Source organism: Rhipicephalus microplus, chromosome 2 (genome assembly GCF_043290135.1).
Source record: "Rhipicephalus microplus isolate Deutch F79 chromosome 2, USDA_Rmic, whole genome shotgun sequence".
Classification (NCBI taxonomy): domain Eukaryota; kingdom Metazoa; phylum Arthropoda; class Arachnida; order Ixodida; family Ixodidae; genus Rhipicephalus; species Rhipicephalus microplus.
The window spans coordinates 280,219,666-280,237,707 of record NC_134701.1 but is presented as its reverse complement, the minus strand read 5'-3'; the positions used below and the strand labels follow the sequence as shown (position 1 = coordinate 280,237,707).

Here is an 18,042-nt window from a genome sequence, read left to right as displayed (position 1 = left end):
ATTGTATGTTGTCATGATCGCTTAGCATAATGCAGACAAAACCCCACGTAGCAAACTAGCATACTGAGTGTCCCTTCAAACCAGAGAGAAGTGTTCTTCCTCTTGTTCTTTGAGCGCAGGCAATACCATGCATAAAAACTAAGAAAAAGAAAAATAAAGGAAGAAATAGAAAGGGAGCGAGAGAAATGAAAAGACAGGGAAAATAGAAATGAACAGAAATAATAATAAGAAAAATAAAAATCAATAGAAAAATACTAAAATAAAAATGAAAAGAAATACTAAGAAGAAAAATAAAAATCAATAGGAAAAAAACAAAAACTGGAAAGAGAACAAAGAGAGAAGGAAAGAAAGAGAAAAGCAAAGAGAAACAAAGGAGGCTGCCCAGCTCCCCATTTCCTTTAGGCTTGGTTGGCACCCCTATATATATAGTGCAAGGCTGCCTTAACCTTTTTTTTTTCTTTCTCTCTCCATCGCAAAGGGAAAAAAAAAGACACCTGTTTTTCACAGGTCGTCTCTCCCCTCCCTCTATCAGGCGCGTAAAGTCTACCTTTCAAGCTAGCTGTTGTCACCGCATATAATCGTCACTTGGCACGTATTGAATACTAACATGGCGACAAGAAGCAATGGAGAACTGAGCGATTTGGAGGAGGAAAGCAGAGGCTTACGGTTGTTCGAACGATAACAGCCAGACACAGGAACCACTACAAAAAAAAGAAAAACGTAGAAAAAAACCACTTCCGCCATGTCTTCGAGAAAGCATTTCACGCGGCACTTTCTTGTTTGCTCGATAAAATAGAAGTTTCTGGGTTGAAAATATACCAAGAGCGGGAAAGTTTTGGGGACGACAAATAGACGTGCCTCTGCCTATAGATGTCAGATTCTGGAGTTTCGCAGACACTAGCGCAACCTGTCAGCGCATTTTTGGGTAGTGCAAAGCCTGATTCCCTCACACAATTATTGCGGAACAAGGTGCAACTTGCGAGTGCAAAACAATGATTCAGCTAAATATTAGGCGTCTTTACGCATTGAACACACAGAAAAAAAGCTACGCATTTCTTTTCGCTAGTCGGGCGCGTCACCGAACTGTCATGCATTCACTCGCCAGAAGGACAGCGCAAACAAGAGCAGACGCAACAGCTCCACACTCTACCAAGAAATACCTCAGTCGACGTTACTGTTGCGTTTTTAATTGCTAAGGACAAAAAAGACTTCAGCTTTACTGATTTCTGTCGCTCTTTCAAAGCAGAACGATGGCAGTGCTGGATACGGGCCATTGCTAACGTGTTGGGTAAGTGAATTATATTCGCGTTTTCCATAACAGGTCGCATGAGAAAGTGTGATAATGTAAGTGTCCTGTTACTGATTTTTTTAGTTGCCTTGACGGAGAACCGTGGTAACTTTTACTACAAAGCTCAACAGAGCTTCTGACCAGGGTGCGCAGCGAGTTAAATGCACACTGGCGATGAGTGCGCTAAACATCACACACACCGCAACCACCGATACTGTGAGGTAATCGCCCCCACACAGCATCACACACATGAAGGCTTTAAAAGCTCTGAGTTCCGGCTTTAACAAGCAAATGCTAACACGTACATCATACAGGTAAATCGCAAAATAATGATTGTGATCACGATCAGGTTTTTCTTGCCACTGATCTTCGCGACTGCCAGAGCTATCTCGGAGGCTTTGGAGGCCTCCGACACACGTGTCCCCATTTGCAGTATATAAAAACTGAAGACAACCGTCAACGGAACATTCTAGAATGCCCCCCCAAAAATCTGAACGCACAAGAAGAAAGAGATGAATGGAGAATGCAACTGCAAAGACGAAAACTGTTGGGGACACCTGATAAAGCGCACTTAAGACCACTGATTGTAAGATGCATTGCTCGTGTAAGTATACTTGATTGCTTTGGCATCATGTGTATGCGAAAGTTTAACACGTTTAGGCGTAACAGACCGCACGTCGAAGTGCTTGCCTTGAACTCGATATCATACGTACCCGCTTGCATTTAAATTGCAAGTTGCAGCAAACCAAAATAACTGAAACATCTTTCACATTGTACCCGCAGTTCACTTTGATGTGCTTCCAGTATACTTTTCTGTAGCGAGGTTGGATTGATGGAAGAAGCTTACCGATTCTTTGATTTTCCTGAAACCATGCCTCAGCACCAACAAAAGAGAAGGGCCTAAGCACGTTCCCTTGCAGACAGCTCTCTTTGCTCTACCCTCTTATGGTCAGCGCTGCAATGAGCACACTGGTGGTGGCATTTTCGCAGCGCCACCTGGGCAGATTTTGACGTACATAGATACGCCTGGAATGTGGCCATAACACATGCAATATAAATGGTCTCTGCAAAAACACGTGAAACAGAGATCGAGCAAGCGAGCTAAGATATTGCAACGCGATCTACAATTCAGTGGATTTAAAGGTAGGCGTAGCGAGCTGCTTAGGAAACGAAAGGAAAAATCATCACGTTACCTCCATCCGCAGCAACAGAGAGCCTATCGATTTCAGTAAGAATTCACCTGGGAGCCAGGACACTTTGCGATATGTGAGGCTAGGCGCCAAGAAACAAAACTGCATGGCACGACCGATAGCGGCGTGGCTCGTATGATATGCAAGGCTTTCTTTTCTTCCTTCGCCCCACTTACGTGCTCCTGCATATATATGCCTTGGCGCCTGAAAGCAACACCGTAAATAGAGCGATGTTTGAGCGTGCTCAAAGGAGAGAAGTGAGGATATTTAAGAAAATAAAGTATAACGATAACAATATAAATATGGCAGTCACGTTAGATGTGTACACATATAGCATTGTCGTAGATGTGTTACTACACCATCATTTCATTGCAAGGCAACTCGACCATTGAGTTTCTCACCAAATTACCTAGAGGGAAATCTTGCGCTAGTGAGGTATTGGATGCCAGGGAATGCCAGGATATGTGAGCCTCAAACTTGACTCAGATTTGTATAGCTCGAAGATGCACCTGGCTTCGCGTTAAAAAGGTCGATTTCTTACTAACAGAGCACGTAATAAGCTATTTATGGTTTGCCGTTGCACAGAAACGTGTTTTATTTAACAGTGAAAACTTCTGCGTCGATGTACAATTTTACGAAGCGTAAGAAGTAACCAACGGTCGCTAAACTTGGCAGGCAGACGACAAAGGGAGTGTTCCCTCTGCCCATAGAGTTTCTCACAAAAATACCTAGAGGGAAATGTGGCACCCCCGTCTCTGCGAATTTTTTTAGGGGCCCCTGTTGGAGCGCTGGGAATGACGGTACATGTGTCTGTGAGGCTTGTGCTGGCTGGTGTTGAGTGAGGCTTCGGCTCAAAAGTGAACACGATTGTGTAAATAAAGCTTCCCTGAAACAAATGTGTATAAACAGATCTCATCCAGCGTATTATATCCTAAATTAAAAGTCCACCCACCCTGACAGCACAACCAAACGGCGTGGTGGCTCACTTGCACGCGCGCTTATCTCGGTATTTGGGCTCTCTGTATACTTCTTCTACTGTGTGCTTCTACTGCAAGTGCTTGCATTGAAGTTACAGTAGTTAAAGAGAGCACAATTGTGAGTTCGCACGCTGCCACAGCCAGGTTTACGAAAGGAGCGCGCTGCTCACACACGAAGAAAGAATTGTAACTGTTGTTCGCACTTGTCCAGTTGTATACTTGTGCATTTGTTTAGTATGTCTTCTTTCTGTTTGAGTAGCATGCTTCAAGTGTCGAGCTGTGACAGTCTGCCCGTGCTCGTCCTGTGTATGCTCCTTGATTGATTGATTGATTTGTGGGGTTTAACGTCCCAAAACCACCATTTGATTATGAGAGACGCCGTAGTGGAGGGCTCCGGAAATTTTGACCACCTGGGGTTCTTTAACGTGCACCCAAATCTGAGTACACGGGCCTACAACATTTCCGCCTCCATCGGAAATGCAGCCGCCGCAGCCGGGAATCGAACCCGCGACCTGCGGGTCAGCAGCCGAGTACCTTAGCCACTAGACCACCGCGGCGGGGCATGTATGCTCCTTTTGTGGGTGCTTTTGCTTGAAGTGTGCGCTGCAAGTTTCGAGCTGCTAGCCGTTCTTCGCGTGACACTGCAATTGATTACTGCAGCGTTCATTCCTTCGTCCTTGTGGCGAAACAATACGCAATGAATGCCCCAGTATACTTCTGCGAGGACGCGTCTCATTTTCGCGTTATACTGACTCCTAAAAAGGAGGATAAACCACGTTTTTTTCTTTATTTTTATTTTTCTTGCGTATCAAGACGTGAATTAACAAGGCGATGGAGTTTCCAGCGCACGAGTTTGCCGTAACAGTTGTTCGCTTCGATGTTCAAGACACAAAACGGCAAAGTCAACAGCCGAACAGTTTATAGAGCGCATTTCCGCAGTCTTTGCTGAATTAATGTTGATAAGAAATCGAACATTCCACCCGATTACAGAGACGCAAGATCCATGCACAAGGTTTAGGTGTTCCATCCGCTCCATCCCAAACGCTTCTCGAAATGCGCCGCCTGCGAAGTCGGAGGAGCAAGCAAGTGGCGGCTAGCTAATGTTCGCCTCGAGTGAGTCTAAAGACAAGCGCCAACAGAAAAAAACGCGCGTGACCGGGTCGCACTCTCGATCGGCGATTCCACGGGGTGCATGCTCATTCCACACGGTGCATGCTCATTCGGGCTCTGGCGAAACGACGAGATGCGCGGGGTGATCAAGGGCACCGCCCGCCGCGCAACAAAGACAATGAACGCGCGCGCGAGCTCCGGTCAACAGCGGATCCGGCACGCTGACTTGCGCGCGTGGGCGCCCCTTACGGGCGAACAAGGCCACGGCGTGTACCGATAGCGAGGCTTCCAGGGAACGGGAGAGGGCGCGTTGTCCCGGGACCGCTATGGCGCGCCTTGCTACACAATGTCGCCGCTGTTTTTGTTTTTAGCCGGCGAGAAGTCGTCGACTCACTAAGCCTAATGAGGAGCACCTGCCGGTGAGCGTGGATGGGTCGCTCTTCGTATACTCGTCGGTGTCCTTCCGCTCGCAGCGCCACCAAGGAGGCGCAACCAGTTAGCGCGGGAACAAGCAGAAAGAAGCCATCACGGTATGTGCGGAAGTCCCCGATAATCACACACCGCGGCGACGGGCGCCGCACAAGTTACATAGACGGCGCGGTTACACGGTATACAAGCTATAGTCCTGGCCGCAGAAGTGTCGGGCCCTTTGCGGTGTACATACCGCTATCCGATCACTCATTCCCATCGAGACGAAAGGCGCTAACAACGCGGATGGCGAGTAACGGCATCTCGCGCGCCTGTCAGGAACATAAAATGTCTCGTTCTCGCCAGGCCTCGGTGCTTCGTGAGCCAGCGGTGTGCTCTAATGAAGCGTCGACGGCGCCTCTCCAGCATAGTCGGCAAAATGTTGCTCGGCTTTTTTTTTCTCCCTAAAGAAGAGGAGTGAGCGAGACTCGTACTGTCCCTCATACAACGCCTTGCATACTATAAAAAATGAATCAATAATCTATATACATTAACCTATCACAACTGCCACACTTCTGCTTTATTCTAAAGAAAAAAAAGGTGTCTTGTACAATGCGCCCCATCTGTTTATATTCGCAGTACAAGTATAGTGAGCAGGCCTTCACGTCATCATTTGACAGTAATAGATAATTGAGTATTGCCTAAAATGCGTGGTGGCCCTAATTTGTGCCACGAAATGCAGGCGCACTCACGGGAACACGACGCCTAATCTTAGACTGGCGCAGTATGTAACGTGGACTTGTACCGTGCGATGGCGACTGCACGCACAAAAACAATGGCCACCCGTACGATCAGGAACCACCGGGCCTTACCGGAATCCAACCTTAAGGGCGCACCATGAGTGTCTGTTAACTGAACGCTTTTATGTAAATCGGGCAGCAGCGACTACTGGGCTTCTCGCATGTTCGGGCGTCTTCCCGGAAAACCAAGGGAAGTATTCAGCGAACGCGCGGTGAAGAATGACGCGATTTAAAGTCACAGACGCTAGGAACAGCATGATACAATTCGATGTTGTAGTCGTCAACTTCGTTTCCAGAATACGCATTACGTTTTATTCCACCGCTCCACAAGAACGCGCCAATACAACAGCTTGATATTTGTTGCGGAAAATTGCGCCGCGTAAGGGGGCACTCACAAAGGCAGAGAAAAAAAAACTACTACCAGAACGGGAGCGATACAACAAAAATAGAAGAGCCAGTGCTGATGTTGCCTATATTTTCCCGTTCCTGGACATTAAACAAAAAAAACTAACTGCAGCCCAATAATAAGCCTTTTGCCGTGTTCAAGCGGCCGCGATCAATCAAATTAGAATCCCCCGCCTGTTATATCTAAGTAGAACAATTGCAGCAATTTCAATGCGCGACATGAGTAGAAAAAGCCACACGGCCCTTTTGGCATTTGCCTATACACCTTTTCACAGGAAGAAAAAAAAAACATCGCCATGATGGGCTGTGCGCGGGAGTACACAGGCTAAGGGCGCAGCGTTGTCAGTGCATTTTCGAGGGGACGCGCCAATTTGCACAGCCAAAGGAGGGCTATGGCGGCGCCCAGGGAGGCGTTTATGAAAAGGTGAATATAGGCTAATAGAAGGCGAAAGCGATGTACTTCTTCTCCGTCGATCTCATTCACTCTGCGCGAAAGCTTTCCTCGCCCAACGTGGGTTTGCAAGGCCTCCGAGATCAAACGAATGACCATTTCCCCCCAAAAATCTGCAAGGCAGCTTTTCCGAAGGGTTGTTTTCCAACCGAGAACTCTCGATAACGGACTGCTTATGTCGCTCATTGTGCATTCGCAACTTCACCAACCCACGCCCTCTCTTCCTCAGAAGTCCGTGAACAAGAGTTCTTGGTTGGAAAACAGCGGGTGCTAGAGCGCCGCCTTGCAGATTTTTTTTTTTTTGTGAATGGTCCATTGAAAGTTTTTTGTAACCCAAGTCGTTTTGCACTACCTCCGCGATCACCCCTCTTTTAATCAAGCATATACAGCTTCATACAAGAATACCTAGAGAGGAATCTGGCGCTGCGATCGTGCACCCCCATAGGAATTTATGGGAAGTACGTGCTTCGGATTGGATTGCGTTAGCTAGCGAACTGTCAACGAAATCTTTTTCTACGGTTTCAGTTTCCTTCTTCGCGCAGCGTGGGCAGTAGTGTGCGGTGCAAAGCAATGAAGCAGCGCCTTTGTTGCTGAAAGAGGCTGAAGACCACTCGTTCTCTTGAATTGCTGCGACGCTAGAGCTTTACAGGTTATATTTGACAGTCCAGTCGAAGCGACGATTACTTACAAGTGTGCATAGATGTAGCGAACCATGCTAGTGCAGCATATTGCATCGAGTTCGTGTTGTTTTTTTTTTTTCTTTAGGGGCGAAGCTCCTGAGGCCGTGGGTTTGCCCATGCACGTCTGTGACCGGTTCGTAACCACCCAGTTGTACGAGTCACTCAGCAGGTGGCACTAGTGTGGGTGACAGACGGGCAGACAGACAGACCGACAGACAAACATATAAACAGGCGGACGGACGTACGCTTCACCCCTTTATCATCACTCACTCCATGGATATGTTGTAATTTTTTCCGTAATCATTTCTTATCAAAACTCGTTTAAATCGACTGCAAAACTACAGCGACGCCAAGTAGACGCACTCTCATGCTCCTCTGACTCTACTTCACCACAAAACGATTGATTGATTTGATTGATATGTGGGGTTTAACGTCCCAAAACCACCATATGATTATGAGAGACGTCGCAGTGAAAGACTCCGGAAATTTCGACCACCTGGGGTTCTTTAACGTGCCCCCAAATCTGAGCACACGGGCCTACAACATTTCCGCCTCCATCGGAAATGCAGCCGGGGTTCGATCCCGCGACTTGCGGGTCAGCAGCCGAGTACCTTAGCCACTACACCACCACGGCGGGGGACTTCACCACAAAACGAGAGGTGCTTTGGGAGCAGACTACTTGTACAGACGCACCTGGCACCGCCGCAGACAAAACGTTAAGTCTTTCTCACTTAATACTGTACTGATATTTCCATAAATAAATAATGCGTTCTTTCGAGGGCAAAATAGGAGTGTTTGTTTTCGGGTGTTGTGAAAGATAATTCATTATATCCTGATGCCGAATTCTGAACGCAACGGCAGAGCAGTGCATAACCCTGGTGGTTAAATTTGCCCGGGTTTTACCTCTGCCTCATGCATGGTCACGAAGACTTTTTTGCCACAAGATTTACGTAAAAAAGAACTAATCAAGTTTCAATTACATATAACTTCATATCACTTTGTTTTACACTCGGCAAACGAGCGTTGCGAATCTCGAGAACGTAATCCATCCGAAGCACATCTGAAGCCTGTCCTTCCCATACTTACCATGGGGGTGCAAGCGCCGCTGAAGAAGCCCAGGTAGACACTAGCGCCAGATTCTCCTCTAGGTATCACTGTATGAAACTCTATGTAACGAAGCAACTGCGTCATGCGATGATGCAATAGCGCGACGCCACGAGTGACTTCACAGCGAGGCCACAAGTTTTGGCGACGCACCAGTGACGCGATCACACGATGACTTTGCTGCATCAATCGTGCTGACGCCGCCGACGGTCGCTATCCGCGTTTGATGAGGCATCTGTGGGTTTCGCCTCAATAATTGTTAGGAACGCTCCGAAACTGTTCGTGATATGCACAGGCGTTAGGTTGAAGGAAGATGAAAAGATCGAAATAAGCCAGGCGTGTGTTCAGAATGCTCTTGGCATAACTTGAAAACCCTATCAGGTAAAAAAAAAAAAAAAAACAGGACTCGCACGGGCACCGTTCGTGCAGGCACGAACAAGCGGAACACGAGCACGTTGAACCGCGTTCGGAATGTTGAAGGAGAATGATTGATTTGGTTGAGACCCGAGTCGAGACACGTGCAGTATACACCACCGCAAGGCACTGCTTGCGGCGCGCGTGTAACCCGAACTGTGAATAACACAGCGATCCCGCAAATATTCGCGGCTTTTATGCGGGGCAATAGACGTGCCAAAATGTGCTGACAAGATCAACACGAAAGTGCGGGATGCTGTACCACTGAGCGAGGGCGTAAGGAGGGAAAGTAAGTCCAAGCGCCTAACGACAGTGTAACATGCACTACACCACGCACACTCAGACAAAAAAAAAAAAAAATCACAGCATATCCACGGAGTGAATGATTATCGGTGGGGCGCAGCGTTCGTCAGTCTGTCTGTCCGTTTGTTCTTGCGTCCGCCTATCTGTGCGATCCTTGGTGCATCCGTCCGTTTGTTCATTCGTCTGTCTGTCCGTCCATCTCTTTTTGCGGCCATCCCTCTGTCTATCCGTCCGTGCGTGTGTCAGTCTGTTCGTCCGTCCACATGTCTAGTGAAAACTCCAAGCACAGCCATTTCACATCTTTTCATCATGTATTCATCATATACAAGTGCCCTCATCCAACAGACATTGTAAGGACCGCTATTTCGGGTATGTGCCACTGGTGGTTACGTACTACGAGGGACGCACAAGCCACGCCATAAGGAGCTTCGCCTCTTAAAAATGCGCTGCAGACGCGCGCCGCGGTTCAAGAAACTTTTTTTTTTTTGCGGACTTGTGCTCCCGGCGACAAAGAGCACTAAGTACAATTACGATTAATCCAAACCAAATTCTACAGAATCACTCGGGGACACACGCAATAAAACTATAGGCAAAGAAAAAACGTCCCCTACAACACAGTTATGAACTGCAGGTAAACGCAGTTCTTGCTCACTGCGACGTAGAGCCTCGCTATACCATCGTGAGGCGGCTTCAGGTCAGAAAACTGCTGAACGCGAACCGAGGCACAATTTAACCTCGCACGACTCGAGATTGCGCCGCGGAAAGCATGAGCGAGCGGTTTAGTTCACCCATTTCTGTCCTCGCGATGACCAAAATTTTCCTGTCGCCAGCCGGATAGGTATTTTTTTTTTCTTCTTTCAATCCGGTATACTGTATACATCTGGCGACATCCTTGCAATAAGGCAACTCGAATTTCCGCACGAAATTGGAATCCGCACAACCACTCGTTCAGCGTGTAGACGAGCGAAAGACCGAACCAATACGCACTCGGCTTCCCGTTCGATAGAGATTTCGGCCACGCGCCCCTTCTGGCTCTACACGTAAAGGCTGCTACGGTACATCCACGTTCCGACCCGCCAGCGTTTATTCCCTGACGTCGACGGCAACGCGAACCCCGCAAGAGTTTGACGTTGCATGAAGCGAACACGGTGCCCTCACACACGCCATGGTGCTCCCTCGAATCGACTTTGTGACGGCGCCTTATACGTGGATGCCGCTTTTCGAGCACGCCCATGCACAGTTCCGGCAACAAGTTCCCTGCTAGTCGAGCTTTTGTTTTTTCCGTTATTTTTCCGAACACTCGCCGAACCGTGCTGCGGCGGAAAATCGTTGCAAGAACGGGCTTTTCGCGGTCCTCAACCACGCTAAAACGCGACCCCACCGAGCGAATCGGTGAAGTTGCGAATACGGTATACGCTATGCCTCGTGGATACTTTCGAAGTCAAACTTGTTCGGCGCTCTGTACTACCAACGTACATGCATTACAGCTTGCCCAAATACCCATTGTCCCCGAATACCCAAGAGTACATTGGCGCTAATGTAACGAAACGCGGCGCTTCAGCGAGCGTGGAAAGGATGGGTATTACACGTATTTGTCTTTGTACTTCCGGCCTGCCATTGACTCCGTGTGTGTTCGTCTGAATTGGAGCTGTTTTCTCACGAAACAAAAATCAGAAAACGTTCAGTGGCTACGCTACACCACCTTATTCTTTTAGGCTTACCATTCCAAATCACGTCACGAAGTTAAACGGGGTTATCAACATACATACTTGCCCCAATACCCATTGTCCCCGAATACCCAAGAGGACATTTATATATCCCTCGTCAGATAAAAACGGGAAAGAAAGCATTACATGTAGTTCTCATTCTGTCATAATCGTGCAAACGTGTTGAATATAGTTTCAATGCCAATTTCCCGAGGATTTTGGCGACACAAAAACGGGAAAAAAACACTTCAGTGCCAGAGGGTCTGGAGCATATACCTAGAAACGTATCGCGACGCACAGGCATCAAATAATAATAATAATAATAATAATAATAATAATAATAATAATAATAATAATAATAATAATAATAATAATAATAATAATAATAATAATAATAATAATAACAATGATAATGATAAATAATAATAATAACAATGATAATGATAAATAATAATAATAATAATAATAATAATAATAATAATAATAATAATAATAATAATAATAATAATAATAATAATAATGGGGTATTCCTCTTTCAAAGATAAAAGCACGGAACAAGATAAAAAGTAAATAAGCAAAACAAGAAAGCTCCCGCTCAGACGCAGCAACGACAAAAACGAGCAATTAGTGCTAAGGAATAAGCTGTTGCGAAATACCCTTTCTTTCTTTCTCGAAGCCGGGCAATCCCCGGCGAAGGAATAACCTGTGCTTGTACCGACAAGCCGGAAAACACTGACGGTGATAAGAAAGAAGGACTATAGGAATTTTCAAGCATTAGTGTCACACTGTAAAAAATATAAATACCGAAAGAAAAGAAAAATGCCGTTCGAAACACCGATCAGACAACTCCGGCACACGAGGATTGAAAGGTCAAGACAGGCTGGGTTTTCCAACAAATGAACGGTTCGGATAAATGAACGCTGGATATTTCCGGGGTAAGCTATCTAATATCCTGTCCCCATCTGTCTCTCAACTCTCTCTCTCCCTCACACACACATGCGCAAACGCACTTTTAAAAAGAAAATTATTCGCTCTGTTCTCTTCCATCCAAAAGTTTTTTTTTTTTGTCATGTTTGCGAATGTCGATGTACCGAGCAAGTATGCCACATCAAATATTCGTTATAGTGAATTTCGAGTAGGTAATCAAGAATGAAGACAATAAGCAATATTTGTTTTTATATTCGACGAACAACGACAAACGAATTTTCCGTATATTACGCCTGTGCTAGAGGGTTCGGCATGTGCTGTTAAGGCTATGCCAAGACTCAGTAATTGGAGGAATGGGAGGAGCAAAATCGCCATTCTCAATAATACCAGATACCCTCACTAGCAGACACCAATAGAAACTTTCACGTTCACCCTTTCTATCGACAACACTAATGAGAAGTTATCCAACTTTAGCCAGTGATTGTTCTGTGCAAGTAAACGCGGTAGCTGGATTCGGCCAGAAATTATCGTGGTCAAGGTGCAAAAAAAAAAAAAAACGTTACAAAATTTTGCGGATAAGGCGAACGAAGGCATCGTATTCGAAACAATTATGTCACCGAGCGTAGTCTCTGCAGGTAGACAAGAGAACGTCAATGACAACGTAATGAACACAATGGACCACCAGCTAACGAAGTTTGTCACATATTAGTAAAACACAATCATTACGTATTCGTTTAGACAACAAATACATAGTTTTCCGAGTGATAGAAGTAAAGGAAGAACTGAAGCCATGACGAAGCGTTCGAAACCAACCCTTCCCACCAGGTGACGTGCAATTACTCAGCGAGGCGAAATATCAAAAACAATTTGAATTTTTCGTATAATAAAAACATGAATGATACAACAATACAACAGCAAGCAGTTCCATCAAGTGCCTGTCAACGTCAGTGGTGTTACCGTATTTACTATACTGGCACAGACCGTTATATGGACGGGTTCCGGACCTACCACTTTGGATTGTAATCTTTCCGTACTGTGTCTCTGACAACTAAACGAACAGTGCGACATACATGGTGAATGCGTACGAATGAAAGCTGTCGTGCTGGTGCATTCCACGTTCCATGAACTCATTCATTCACGTGGCGATATACAAAAGTATGAAAACATTCGTTTAACAGCCCAAAGGTGGCAACGCCGATGCGCCTAACGTAAAATAGTTTCCTATAGAGCAAACCTGTAACAGGTGTAGACAAGCGCGAATTGTTATCACGTAAACTCATTTCTAGTACAGAAACAGTGTCTACACGCGATGGGATGCGCTGCGGCTGCAATCGTGCATCCGTTGCTTCTTCACTTCAGCTTCCCTTCGTCGTCAACTCTACAAAAGCCTCTTTCGAAGCCGACGGGAATCGTTCGCAAGGTTGACGGCGCGCCGCATGCCTCGTCTGCTAATTAAACAAGGCGTGGAAACAATCGGCGCGAACGCGAACAGCAAAGGAAAATGAAACAATATGCAGACCAGCCGCGAGAACAGGCGCCCACTCGAGTCTTCCTAACAAGTTTACCAAGCGCAGCTGTCGTGACGGGTGGCAGCAGATTGTGTGCTTCTTAATTTCCCATGTTCGCCCAGTACGCGCACAACGGCGCTGGTACATTCCGAACCAAAAATTAGGGAAGCTAATTCACGACTGTCTCGGCTTTCGAAAAAAATAATCGAAACTGCTACTGCGCCACTAATAAGTTTAGACTAATGAATTATTATGTTGGAACTGTCCGTTCTTGAACTTCACCATTTTAGGTGCGTTGTAAGAACAGTAGATGAATGTCAATGTTCTGTGGCTCGATCATTGCAGCGGCGTAACTTGATCACCTGTGTGCAACAGTGGAACAGCAAAACTGAATAAATGACATAAACTGACAGAACCCTAACGAATGACACAACAAAAGGGACCCCAAGAAATTGAAATATAGATCAAGCAGCTTAAACATAACGAACACACACCCACGTACACCATTTGCGTGCGTATGTACACCAACGATGACCGCAGGCATCAAAAGAAAGATAATATTATCTTTAGAGCCCAGTTTAGAGCGCGGTCCTGTACCAGTAAAACATGCGCAAGATTCAAACGAAATAAATGAGAAAGGCGCACGTTATTTTGCGGAATGATCTGTGTACTCCTCTCGCCTCTCAACCCCCTTCTTCCTTATATAGAACACACCTCGCAGAGCACGCGAGCACCAAGCGCTAGCAGACCCGCACAGAAAAAACGCTCGGGGGAGAGTCAATCATCAAACACAGTCCCCTCGATCGTTCATCTCTATACGCGCAGCGTCGTTTCGACTCGTTTCCCCTTTCGACATCCGTGAGTGTCTTACACGGCGCGATCTATGCAGAGGTTATCGGGAGCGCCGAGATGCGAAAACATACCACGACTTCGCATTAGCTCAAGGAACGAAAGCGACGATTCCACCGCGACGACCACGATATGTAGTCGGGCCGCTTCAATATGTGACCGCGGTAATCAGCAGCCCACAGCTTTCTTTTTTTTTTATCTCTCTTAGATCACGCGTGCCTGACATAAATATCAAATCCGCGATATAGGCAACGTAAAAGGTTAATTTACGATGTCAAGGTTTGCAGCTTAAAAGGCCTCATAGTCGTATAAGTTCTTGAAACATTTACTAGAGGCAACTCTGGCGCTACGATCGTTCATGCACCATGGGAATGGTGAATATACAGTACACGGACTTGTTCAACATTCATGCTTGCGGTGATTTTGTTGTTTTGGCGTCCGTTTCGGATAAAACAACGAATCGATTGTGAGCCGATTTGAATTGGTGAGTCTAAAAAGGTCAAGGTGATGATGTGGAACTGCTGAACGTTTGCTGAACTTCGCCTTGGCACAAAGCGGCTCAGCCACGCCAGACGGAGTCAAACTGAGCGAAGCTTACACAAATCCATGTACACTATAGCCATCAGTACTAAGCTGGCTGAAGCGCAAGGCGTGATCTATGCCAAAAAAAAAAAAAAACGAGCGTGTTATTCTCTCTCGGCTTTTATTCATTTATTTATTTGATACTGTCAACCCCATGCTTGGGGCCATTACAGGGAGGGTGTCACAAAGTACATAACGTTCGCACAAAAAGAAAAAAATTCAAAAGCACATATAAATACGAGGTGAATAACCAACAATAAAAAAAATAAGAAACAAACAACAGGGACTACACACATAAAAATCCATGAATAAATGCTGACAACAGAATTTAGCACGCATCACTACAAAGAAAACCGCCCAATGCATTTTCAAAATCCACTGATGTATGTTGCACAACCGCATTGGGTAAACTATTTCACATATCTATTGTGTCTGGGAAAAAGGAATGGCGGAAAGCATTCTCGTCATTGTGACGCCCTTCGTGACGCCATAACGGTGATTCACGTGACATCATTAGGGCACGTACTCGATTGGACTATTACAGAAGAATCCAGTTGTGAGTATAGCCTACTACCCCGTTCCGCAACGCAGTCACCCACCCGTTCTACATCGTGTCGCACGACTTTCACGCAAAATGAACGGATTTAATTGCATTTTGTGTGTTTTCAACTATACGCAAGCTGAGATCGCAGCACGTAGCCGACAAGCGCAAAATCATGATTGGCTCAACACTTAGTGCCGAAATTATTCGTGTGCTTTATGAAGAAGTAAGCGACATCGCGCGTATAGTAAAAGTAATGAAGGAAAGAAAGAAACCGCACCATCGTTTTTTCAACAGCGGTTTACAGGCCATTCGACATAAAACCTAGCGGTAGCGCGGTGTAAACATTTCCATTCGGAGAAATCGAATTTCTCGTACTGTCTAAAAGAACGACTATAAGCGAAAGTAAATGGAGACGGCGCACATCTGTAGTCTTCCTTAACCAAGGCGCCACGAGCTGTCCCTGCGCGTCACGTGACAGTGCCTGTCGGCCGTGGCAGGCGACAAGACGCAGCGCCACGCCTATATATATATATATATATATATATATATATATATATATATATATATATATATATAGGCAACGGCGCAGCATCAAGAGCACCATAAGCATATATGTGGAACTGTCAAGACAGTGGCTCCGAAGCGCGTTAAATGTTATCGCATGGCGGGAAGCTGTAAAGCGCGCAGGAAAGCAATGCGTTTCGCCACGTCTCCCCTAGCGGTGTTTCTTCTCTTTGTCACGCACGTGCTACCAAAAGGAGCCGACCGTGCAGCCACAAGAGAGATCGAGAAAGAAGGTTATAGCACTCAAGTTCTGCTTTTCCCCTCGAAGTCTCAAAGACGCTTCTTCTGCTTGTTATTGTTCTCATAGTTATTGCAGCTGTTGAACCCATAGAGTTTCCCACAATACTTACTAGAGGGAACTCAGGCGCTAGTGTCCATGGGAGCTGCAACGCACGGCGCTTCAGCGAGCGTGGGAATGATGGGTAGTACACACACTTGTGCAATATTAGTACTTCTGGCCTGCTTCTGGCTCCGCGTGTGTTCGTGTGGCTTGGAGCTGTTTTCTTACGAAACAAGTATTAGCAAATGTTCAGCGGTTGCGCTTCACCATTTTATTTTTTTTTTAGACTTACTTTCCAAATTGGCTCACAAAGTTCAAAAGGGCTCAATCTTTCTTTCAAAACAAAACCGAAACACAGCAATAAACGGAGCCGCAAGTACGATTCGCCGCCCGCAAGTACGAAGACTAGGCAAATGTGTGTACTACCCATCATTCCCATGGTCGCTGAACGATCGCAGCGCCAGAGTGCCCTCTAGTTAATTTTGAGAAACTCTGTGGTTGAACCTATACTTCTGTAGCGTTGACACGGGAAGCCCGGCTCCGGCATTTTATTCAGCATCGACGACACCGCCAGAGGCGAAGAGACGAGGATCGCAGTCCGCGTGTTATGTCTTTGGCTCGATAGTGTCGATCCTCTAATGATCACAATCTGATCCCAACGCGCGGGCGCTCAACGATGCCAAGCAGAGCCCCAATAGCAGGGTGACCGTTGAGTTGGGAAGGGTGAAAAGCCTTCCATTGACCTGTTACGCTTCTTCTCTTTTCTGCCGGCGTATTACCTGAGCGCTAGTTTTTTTTAAATGTTGGTAGCACTTCAGGGGACCGGGGTGTCGCACGCTCTCGCATTCTATCATCGTCGTTTAGCGCAACGCTCTGTGTATAGCATACAGAGCGCTCGCTCGCGCCAAAGAAAGTTCCTCTATTTCTTAATAATAATAATAATAATAATAATAATAATAATAATAATAATAATAATAATAATAATAAGAAGAAGAAGAAGAAGAAGAAGAAGAAGAAGAAGAAGAAGAAGAAGAAGAAGAAGATATATGTGGGGTTTAACGTCCCAAAGCCACCAGGCGGCATAGTGGAGGGCTCCGGAAATTTCGACCACCTGTGGTTCTTTAACGTGCACCCAAATCTGGGCCCACGGGCCTACAACATTTTCCGCCTCCATCGAAAATGCAGCCGCCGGAGCCGGGATTCGATCCCGCGACCTGCGGGTCAGCAGCCGAGTGCCATAGCCACTACACCACCGCGGCGGGGCTTCTCTAGTTCTTCGAGCGCTTTGATTATGATTAATTATCAGAAAACAAAGAACTAGTGAGCTTGGGGCAATGCATGCACAATCGCGTATAAAAAATATAAAAAAGGAAAGCCAGCACGAAATATAAACAGTGAGAAATGAAAAAAAATTGAAATAAAAATAGAAAGAGCAAGAAATAAAGAAGATGGAAGTCAATAGAAATAAAAAAAGACAAAAGACACGGAAAGCAGAGAAAGAGAGGAGGAAAAATATGACAACCGAAGTGAAGCAAGGAAGGTTGACATTTTTTTCAGCCTTGGCGCCCCTGGTGAAAATCAGCTGCTTATCTTTTTTTTTTACTCTCAACCACCATGCAAGAAACAAACGGGCACCCGCTCAGCGACAATGTCGCGATACACGAGCAGGAAAAGGAGGCCGAGGATAGGAGGAAAAACACTAGCCATACGTGCTGCGGTGTTCCCGCACTGTATCCACCGGGAGGCTTTGACAGGAAGCTCGAGAGGCGTTTGTGTACGCGCGTTTGTGTCTGCAAGCACTCACTTTCAGCAGAAGGGCGGGGGCGGCCGGACGTTGCTCGCGCGCACAAATGGGGAGGCACGCTGCACCAGGAGCCATGGCGCGGCCGCCGAACGGTTCAACGGCCCCGCAGGCGAACGAACGCGCCGGAGGAACGTCGCCAACCGAAAAG

The 18,042-nt window shown here is 46.3% G+C and overlaps 1 protein-coding gene across 1 annotated transcript in view; it reads right to left on the bottom strand.

Annotated features, from left to right (window-relative positions):
- LOC119179634 (tudor domain-containing protein 3) overlaps positions 1–18,042 on the bottom strand; it is a 156,356-nt gene that overhangs the window by 4,885 nt on the left and 133,429 nt on the right. The gene's annotated exons all lie outside the window — the stretch shown is intronic.